The 10392-nt window shown below is 41.0% G+C and overlaps 1 pseudogene; it reads right to left on the bottom strand.

Moving 5' to 3' along the window:
- Nucleotides 1-4251: 4251 nt before the first annotated feature.
- On the bottom strand, nt 4252-5923 carry LOC120244084 (annotated as a pseudogene).
- Nucleotides 5924-10392: the final 4469 nt, after the last annotated feature.

The following is a 10392-nucleotide window of genomic DNA, read 5'->3' as shown; positions in this document are numbered from 1 at the left end:
TACATATGTTATAAGCTCCAAATACGCTATGATTTTTAAACATTCAATTATTGTTAATGCAATTTAAATAATTAAAACATATAACATATTTATTTATGTAGTTGCCACAACCAGTATTCTTCATTCCTTGGTATAGATCCAAGTTTTCATTTACTTCGGCTTGAAGGACTTCCTTTAACATTTCTCACTGTGCAAGTTGACTGGATGAGTTCTTTCAGCTTTTGTACATCTGAATGTCTAAAAGTGTCCTTATTTCACATTCTTTTTTGAAAGGTATTTATGCGGAGTGATGAATTCTAGGCTGACTTTTTTTTTTTTTTCAGCATTTTAAAGATGTTGCTTTCCTAAATTCTAGCTTTTGGTTTCCAGTGAGAAAACTACTGTCATCCTTATCTTTGTCTTTTATATGTAATGTGTCTTTTATCTACGGCTACTTTTAAGATTTTTATCATTATCTCTGTAATGAAGCAACTTTATTATTATGTGCCTTGAGGTAGTTTCTTCATATTTCTTGTGCTTGGAATTCATTAAATGTCCTTGATCTAGCTGTAAGTATATAGCTTTCATCACATTTGGAAAAACTTTGGCCATTATTTCTTTATGTATTTTGTCTGTTTCTGGTAACTCCAATTGCATGTATATTAGGCCACATAAAATTGTGTCCGAACTCACTGTGGTGCTGTCTTTTTTTTTTTTTTTTTTGGCTCTTTGTTCTTTGGTTTCCTTTTGGTTTATATCTATTGCTATGTCTTCTAGTTCTTAATTTTTTCTTCTACAATTGCTAATCTTTTACTGATCTCTTTCGGTATATTGTTTATTTTTGTTGTTTTTTTTTTTCCTAGTTTTCCATCGCTCAAATTTTTATTTGGATCTCTTTTATATCTTCCATAAGTCTACTTATCATGCTTAATCTTTCTTCTAACTTCTTAAACATATGGAATACAGTCCTAATAATTGTTTCAATGATCTCTTCTACTAATTTTATCTTCTGACTCATTTCTGGGTCACTTTCAATTTATTTTCTTTTCATTATGAGTCACATACTTCTGTTTCTGTGCATATCTGGTAATTTTTGCCAGACTTTGTGAATTTTTCCTGCTGGATAATTTTTTAAAATCTTATAAATATTCTTGAGCTTCGTTCTGGGATATGGGCACGTTACTTGGTAACAGCTTTACCGTTTTGACTTTTGCTTTTAAGCATTGTTAGACAACACTAGAATAGAATTTAATCTGAGTCTAATTTTACTCCAATACTGAAGCAAAATCTCTATAAGTACTCTACCTAGGGCCCCATGAATTAAGAGACTTTCTATTCTGGCTTGTGGGAACAGGCACTATTCCTGGACCTGGTATGAATACCAAGGACTGTTCTAACTAATTCTTTTAAGTGATTCTTTTCTCAACATAAAATAATTTCTTCATGCAGATGAGTTAATCAATACTTAGCTAGATCTTTTAGGGGGACCTTCTGCAGATCTCTGGAATTCTCACTGTGTGAAAGCTCTCTTATCTCCAATACTCTGGCTCATGAATTCTATGAATTCTCCTTGTGCTCCCAGCTCCATATATTTAACTCGGAAGATCACCAAGCTCTACTTGGGTTCCCTCTCCCTGCACTACAATCACATTATCCTCAGGCAATAAGCATCAGGCAATTACGGGCATCACTTCAATTGCTTCCTGATTCTAAGGATATATCCTATGAACTGTTATTTCATTTTTTTTTCCTAGTTATTTCAGACCCAAAAAAAAGTAAATCCAATCTCTATTACTTACTCCATATTGATTGAAAACAAAAGTCTTCTGAATTCAATTTTCTTTTAAACATATTTAACAACTAGGACAAACCTCTTTTAGATTTACTCACTCATTTAATATTTTTAGCACTCTTCATTTTTTGTGTGTATAACTGAGTTTCCATCTAATAGCATTTTCTTTCAGCCTGAGTAAACAACAATTTCTTTAGTGCTAGTCTATTTGCAATGAATTAGCTTATTTATATGAAATTGTCTTGATTTTGGGGCATCTGGGTGGCTCAATTGGTTAAGCATCCAACTTCGGCTCAGGTCATGATCTCACAGTCCAGGAGTTTGAGCTCCTGGTCAGACTTTGTGCTGACAGCTCAACAGCTCAGAGCCTGAAACCTGCTTTGGATTCTGTGTCCCCTTCTTTACCTGCCCCTCCCCCACTCGCACTTTGTGTGTGTGTGTGTGTGTGTGTGTATCTCAAAAATAAACATTAAACATTAAAAAAAAGAAATATCTTGATTTTATCTATACTTTTAAAGAATATTTTGACTAGGGGCACCTGGGTGGCTCAGTTGGTTAAGTGACCGGCTTTGGCTCAAGTCATGGTCTCCCGGTTTCTGAGTTCGAGCCCCGGATCGGGCTCTGTGCTGACAGCTAGCTCAGAGCCTGGAGCCTGTTTCAGATTCTGTCTCCCTCTCTCTCTGACCCTCCCTTGCTCGTGCTGTCTCTCTCTCTCTCTCAGAAATAAATTTAAAAAAATTTTTAAAAAGAATATTTTGACTAAATATGGAATTCAAGGGTTTTTTTTTGGTTTGTTGTTGTTGTTTTATCATAGCTAAATGTCATTCCTTTATCTTCTGGTTTGCAGCTTTATTGACAAAAATACTGTGGTAGATCTCATTTTTGTTCTCCTGTATCTAATGTATTTTTGTCCCTCTACTTTCTTTAAGTTTTTCTTTTTCTTCCTGGTTTTCATCAATTAGATTATAATGTACTTTAATGTGGTATTTATTCTGCTTGGTGTTTGTAGAGCTTCTTTGAAGTTTGGAAATTTTTCAACTGTTTTTTCAAACTATTTTCCGAGTCCACTCTCTTTTCAGAACTCCAGCTGCCCATGTTAGGCCGCTGGATATTGTCCTAACAGTGATTGAGACACTGTTCCTTTTTCCAGACTTTTTTCTCTCCATGCTTTAACTCTGGGAGTTTCTATTACTATGCCTACAAGTTTATTATTTTTTGTCTTCTGCAGTCTCTAATCTATACTTAAGCCCATGTGGCAAAATTTTCACATTGGATATTTTATTTTCTGCTCTAGATGTCCCATTTGGTTCCTTTAATGGCTTCTATTTATCTCATTAACTTCAATTTTTCCTTTAAATTGTGTTTTTAATAATGTGGTTTTATTTATTTATTTACTTTTTAAATAATCTCTTTGCCCAGTGTGGAGCTTGAACTCCTGACCCTGAGATCAAGAATCACATGCTCTACCAACTGAGCTAGCCAGATACTCCTTTGAAATCTTAAGTATGTTTATTATGGATTTTTAAAAGCCTTTTTCTATTAATTCCATAATTTCTGTAATAATTAGATATGTTTCTATTTCTCTCCTGGTTATGGGTCCCATTTTCCTGCTTTATTGAATGTCTAGTATCTTTTTTCTTAATGGATCCTGAATGAGATAGCTTCATGATATGTCAAGTTGGCTAAGCTGAATTATAGTCTCCAGAATTATTTTTCTAGTATGTTTCCAATTAGGTTAAGGTACAGGCATATTCTGTCATGGAAGAGGAGAACAAAAAGGAAGCAGCAACAATTATGTAAAATATACACACACCTTCTCCAAAATATTCAGTCAAATGCACATCTAAGTGCTGTTTTGAAGGAATTTCGCAGATGTAATTCAAGTCTGTATTCAGTTGTCTTTCAGTTAATAAAATGGAGATTATTCTAAGTGGGCCTGACTTTATTATTTGGAAACCTTTAAAAGAGGGCTCAGATTGGGGCTCCTGAGTGGCTCAGTCAGTTAAGTGTCCAACTTCAGCTCAAGTCATGACCTCAAGCTCAGGTCCAACTTGAGCCCGGCATAAGGCTTTGTGCTGAAACCTCAGAGCCTGGAGCCCATTTTGGATTCTATGTCTCCCTCCTCTCTCTGCCTCTTCCTCACTCAGGCTCTGTCTCTGTCTTCTTCAAAAATAAATAAACATTAAAAAAAAAAAAAGAGGGCTCAGACCTCCCTGAACTCAGAGACTCCAAACAACAGCTGGGTATGAAATTGCCTTGCTTTTTCCTTCCTCCACTTGCTTCCAGTCTGTCATGATCTCTCCTTCTTGACTGCACTATAGACTTCAGGCTTGTTTAACCAACTCCTGTAATTGTGTAAGCCCTACTCTAATAAACCTCCCCCACCCCACACACATACACTATTGTTTTTCTTTTTTCTTTCTTTTTTTTTTTTTTACAGTCTTGAAGTTTTGTTTTCTTTTGTTTGTTTTGTTTTACATTTATGATGCCATGAGTTCATAGGGAATGGGTCCCAGCAGCTCAGGCTCCTTTCCTTTGGTTCTCACAAAGTGTGCTTCTCTGGGTGGGGTAGGCTGGCCCTTCAGCTGAACCCAAATATCTTTCTTTTTGGCATCCTTCTTTTTCTGATCATTTTCCGTCACACACTTCAGGAAGCAATCTCGGCTCTTTGAGCATTTAATATGCAAAATATGTACATTAATTCTTGCCCTTCATTTGTTTGTTTACAACAATGTCAACAGCATGCTGGGTAACATCATAGATGCTTCCAGTTTTGCCATGGTAACAATTGTGGGGCTTTCCTTTTTGAACAGTGCCCATTCCACTGATGATGATGATATTTTATCATCTTTTTGTAGATTTGCATGTATGTGGTAGAAGGAACAACTCCATGTTTTCTAAAAGGCCCAGAGAGCACATACTTTTCCTCTTTCCCTTTAAGTTGTTCATTTTGGCAAATTATTGGAAGATGGCAGTTCCAACTGAAAAATGCACATATATATTTCTTATACACTGAGCCTTGAACAACACAGGGGTTAGAGGCACCAACTCCCTATGTGGTCAAAAGTCTGTATAAAACTTTTGATCCTCCCCCCCCCAAACTTAACTACTAATAGCCAACTGTCAACTGGAAGGCTTACTGATAATAAAAACAGCTGATTAACACATATTTTGTACATGTGTTATATACAATATTATTACAATAAGTAAGCTAAAGAAAAGAGTGTTATTAAGGCAATCATAAGAAAGAGAAAATAGTGTACTGTACTTATTTAAAAAAAAACTGCGTATAAGTGGACCTATGCAGTTCAAACCCATATTGTTCAAGGGTCAACTAGATAGATAGATAGATAGATAGATAGATAGATAGATAGATGAAGGATGGATAGATTGATAGATGAATAGATAGAGAGTTAGATAAGATAATAGAGAGATGATAATCTCCTACTCACTCTTCTCTGGTTGAACTCTGACTACTTAACCCTGAAAATATACTAGTTATTGTAAATATTAGCTTGTTGAGTGTCTGAATTTTGTTCTCTTCCTTTATTTTTAAAAAAATTTTTAATGTTTTATTTATTTCTGAGAGAGAGAGACAACATGAGCAGGGGAGGGTTAGAGAGAGAGGGAGATACAGAATCCGAAACAGTCTCCAGGCTCCGAGCTAGCTGTCAGCACAGAGCTCGATGTGGGACTTGAACCCACGAACCATGAGATGATGACCTGAGCCGAAGTCAGAGGCTGAACTGACTGAACCACGCAGGCATCCCTGTTCTCTTCCTTTAAAGGGTGTTGAAAGTTACCTTTGTCAGATAGGTAAATGGCTCTCAACCTTTTGAGGCTTGTTTTTAGGCTTTATTAAAAGGAGTGAACTAGGGTTAATTTAGACCCACTAATGCATGATCAACCATCCAGATGCTCACAGAGGTTTCTTTCTTTTAGTTCATTGCAATGCAAGCAACTCCACGTCCTGTGTGAGCTCTGAAAATTGTTCAGTTTCAAGATTTGTAGTTTTCTTTGCCTGGTGATGGGGAGTGTTTTCCTATAGAGGCATAAAATGAAGTATTTAGTTAAAGACTCAAAGGACGCTATTTGGGACACTAACTCCCTTCTCTCCAATACTCTTCCTGGAAAATTCCAATACCTCGGCATTTCTTCAACTCAATGAGACCACTGTCCCTGCTCAAGTACCTCTTCCTTGCACCCTCATCAAGAAAGTGTCTCCGCGTAAGAACCCGGGGCAATCCATGGGGTCATCTCATTAGTCTCCTATCTATCAGGAGCCATAATCCTGCACTGCCTATTACCTAATGTCTGAAAGCATCTTTTCATATATTTTGTCTGGTTTATTGGTATTTACAGCAAGAAGGGGAGTCTGCTGTCATCCTAGGTATTGTATCATGGACAAAATTTAGGTTTTTTTTTGAAAGATATAAAAAAACATTCAGTGTATGAAGTGCCAGTAGGAAAGAACCATTGGAGAGGCAGACGTTGAAGACAGAAAAGATGATGGTCAAGGTCTCTGAAGGGGAGGGTTCTGTGCACACAAGGCCTCAGAAAGGAGGAAAGAATGAGAACTGAAACCTCTATGAAGAGTAGCAGCTATCTGGGCTGATGCTCAGAGTGTTACAGCCAGAGTGACTTAGGGAAAGTCTAGCAGAAAGCCCCACTGTATCGATGAAGAAGTTTCAGCTACAGGGTTTGGGACTTGTCCCCAAGATCATGGTTTCTCTGAGTGGCACGGGCACAGGCAACACCTCTTTCTCTGCTTCTCCAGATTTTCTTCCTAAAGAAAATGTAATTCAAGGATCTGTAATCCTATCTCAGGATGTTCTAGCAGGTTCTTTTTCCTCCACCCACACCTCCCAGACCCCAGATCCTATAATTCTTATCTGTGCACCAGGTCAGAAGGGGAGGCAGGGGGAAGCTTCAGTTAAGCTTGAAGACGTGAGCAACTTTGAGAGGCACAAATAAGGGTGAGGAGGAGGATCTGAGACTGAGGGAATAACCAGAACAGAGTTGCAATAGATGCATTTTTCTGGAACCAGAGAGGAAACAGAACCAACTAGAGCAAATGGTTATGTCTGTGAAGACTGGAAGTTAGGGACCAGGGACTTGTAATGCAAAAGGGAAAAATTAAGAATTGTTTCTGCTTTCAGGGCACCTGGGTAGCTCAGTCAGTTAAGGGGCCAACTTCAGCTCAGATCATGATCTCATGGGTTCAAGGCCCTTATCGGTTTTGTGCTGACAGCTCAGAGCTTGGAGCCTGCTTCGGATTCTGTGTCTCCTCTTTCTCTACCCCTCCCCCATGTGCACTCTGTCTCTCTGTCTCTCAAAAGTGAATAAACATTAAAAAAATATTTTTAGGGGCGCCTGGGTGGCTCAGTCGGTTGAGTGTCTGACTTACACTCAGGTAATGATCTTGCTTGTGAGTTTGAGGCCCGCGTCGGGAGCTTGGAGCCTGGAGCCTGCTTCAGATTCTGTGTCGCCCTCTCTCTCTGCCCCTCCCCTGCTCATGCTCTGTCTCTCTCTCTCTCTGAAAATAAATAAACATTTTAAAAAATGTTTTTAAAAAAGAATTATTTTTGCTTTTCTTTATTAATTCATTTTCTTTTCTTTTTTGGGGGGGTGCAAGTGATCAAGGGACAGAAAGAGGGGAGGGAGAAAGAGAAGTGGGGCTCACCTGAACTGGGGTTCGAACTCATGAACTGTGAAATTGTTGTGTCTGAATCGCGAGTCCCAGAGACCTCCAAGGAGCCGGCACTGATGCAAATATAAAAGGGTCTTTATTACAAGCTCGAGTAGGGGCTCACCAGCCTACCTGTGTCATGGCAGCAAGGTGAAGCCAAGAACAATAGCGAATAGGGTTTTTAAGGAGTAAGGGATGGGGGTGTTACAGTACACATAGCATCATCACATAAGCACCAATTACAATTGTACAGTACCCCTGGTAACAGCTTTGACCATTCAGTATCTGTGAGGTGTTCATTACTTTTGGCGGGACCCAATCATGACTTTTGAGGACCCTTTGAAAATGACCAATTATGAGGTGAGTTCAAAGGGCCCACGTGGGGTTCAGGCAAGCGGTGAGAAATTGGCTAGTTTGTATCTGCAGTTCCCAGCCTTGACTCAGACCATAGGAGTGTTTCTTTTTTCTTTTTGATTAGCTGACCTGAGGGCAGTCTGAGGATGGCTTTAGCCTTGAACAATCTGAGGCTTTTCCTGGAACCGGGACTGGGGCTACTTGCAGCCCGAGGTTTCTCTTAATGGAGGACTTAATTTTTGGCTCTTCAAAATCACAGCTTGAGCCCAAGTCAGATGCTTAACAACTGAGCCCCTATCCATTAATTCATTTTTTAAATTGTATTGACTGCTTACCATGAGCAACCTCTATGCTTGGAACTATGGACATTGGGAGCTATTAAAAGTTAGAATGAAGGGAATGGAGAGATGGAAGCGGTAGGTACCAGTAAGTACACAGAATAATATCCTGCCCTTTGAAACATAACAAATACATTCACACTTGGCTGCTGTCCCTGAGACAAAATGCTTGACTGAAAAGATAGGTGTTGTCTGTTTTCTCCCGACGTGGGCGTACACCCAGTTAACTGCGTATTAAGTCTGCTGAATAGCAGAGCCGAGAAATTCCTGAGCTGAGATCCAGTAGATCTCGGTTTTAGTGCTGGTTTTGCCTCTCTCTGTCCCTCAGGCAAGCCACTTGCTTCCCTAAGCCTTTGTCTTCTCTAAAACAAAACGAAACAAAACAAAAAACAAAACACATTAGGAAAAAAGGACCACGAATGTTCTTTCTCTCAGCCAGAATAAGATTCATTAATGTATTTAGAAATATTTATTCAATGTCTTCATGCTAAGTACAGTCCCAGTGGCCGGGATACAAAGGGAAAGAGCATCAAGGAATCCTATTATGGGATATCATACATTAAATTTTTGGTGAAGGTGGGTAGGGGGGAAGAAGCAAGGACACAACCATGTATGTGGCCCCGGCTTCCCTAAGTTGCATCACTCAGACCTGCCTTTGCCTCCTGCTGCTGAGCAGTGGATGGCTGGGCCTCCACCAGCAACCTCGCAGGATGCTATATTCAGGGAGAGAAAAGGCCTTCAGACACATCAAGACACAAGTGTTATCAGGTCACACAGGGAGGGCAGTGAGCTTGCTGGGGCACCTGTCGGACCACATCCCTCTCTGAACGGGACCGTAGAGCAGAATGATTTAGGCTGACTTTCCCGAGCCTGACATACAGAGAGAGCCGCTGCAGCCCAGAGTGAAGTCATTTGTGTGCTCAGGCCACCACAACAGAGTACCACCCACCAGGCATCTTTCAGGACAGACGTGACTTTCTCACTGTTCTGCAGGCTGAAAGTCCAAGATCATCAAGGTGCCGGCAAGCTGGTTTCTCCTGAGTCCTCTCTCTTTGGCATGCTGATGGCTGTCTTATTGTGTCCTCGTTCAGCCCTTGCTCTGTGTTTGCACATCTTTGGTGTCTCTTCTGTGTGTTCAAGTTTCCTATTCTTTTTAAAAAATTTTTATTTATTTATTTTGAGAGAGAGAGAGAAAGAGAGAGAGAGAGAGAGAGAATCCCAAGCAGACTCTGCACTGTCAGCACAGAGCCCAATGCTGGGCTCAAACTCAGGAACTGTGAGATCATGACCTGAGCTGAAACCAAGAGTCAGACCATCAGTTGACTGAGTCCCCCGGGTGCCCCCAAATTTCCTAATTCTTAAAAGTACACCATCAGATTGGATTAGGGCCCGCCCTAATAGTCTCGTTTTAACTTTATTACTTCCTTAAAATCCCTATCTCCCAGAGTCCCATTCTGAGGTCCTAGGGAGGTAGCGCTTTGACCTAAGACTGGGGGCGAGGGGCACATCCACCTGTAACAGAAGCCAGGGCCGGGTCTCCCACTGCTTAGGTCAGTGGGGACCAGGGTGATGAGCAGAGGCCAGGGGCAGCTCTCCTCTGAGAGGAGAGCACTGCCCATGTGTCAAGACTGACAGAAAAACAAAAAAAAGGGTGGGGGGAGGGAAAGCCAGCAGCCAGGGCAGGCGCACTGCTCTCTGTGCGAACGTGGCCCTTTTCCAAAATTAGAGAGCTCTGCCGCTATGCTATGCTGCTCTAAATAGCGCCTGTTGATGCCACTGTCAGCATTGCTCAGACTTCGTCTTTTAACCCCTCGCTGAGGGCCAGGGGGCCGCGGGGGAGGGGAAGAGGAGGGCCAGGAGAAGGCCAGAGATGTGCCCTCCAGGGCTAGCCAGAGACTTCTTGCCGGCCAGCTGGCGCCCCTGGTCTGGATGCTCTCTCCTTGTCTCCTCTGATCTCATTTTCCATGCTGGCCATTACTCTCCAGGAGAGAGAGGCGGGGGTCTGGCACACCGAGAAAGAAATTATTTCAAAGAAAGCTGTTGCCATGGGAACCGGTTGTCAAATGCTTTTCTGCGAGGGAGGTGTGGAGAGTGGGGCCCCGGTGGCTTTTCCTAAGCACGGCCTGCTTTTCTCCTGCATTTGCAACAAGAACAATGAATGATTGGAGAGGGGGGTGGGGAAGAAAGCACTCCTGTGTCAGATATTCACCCTGAAAGTGAGACAAGGGGGTTGAAGGTGT

This window comes from Hyaena hyaena, unplaced genomic scaffold (assembly GCF_003009895.1).
Source record: "Hyaena hyaena isolate Hyena2069 unplaced genomic scaffold, ASM300989v1 scaffold_370, whole genome shotgun sequence".
Lineage (NCBI taxonomy): Eukaryota > Metazoa > Chordata > Mammalia > Carnivora > Hyaenidae > Hyaena > Hyaena hyaena.
Note: the sequence above shows the minus strand (reverse complement) of the source record. Positions and strands in the feature narration are given on the sequence as shown.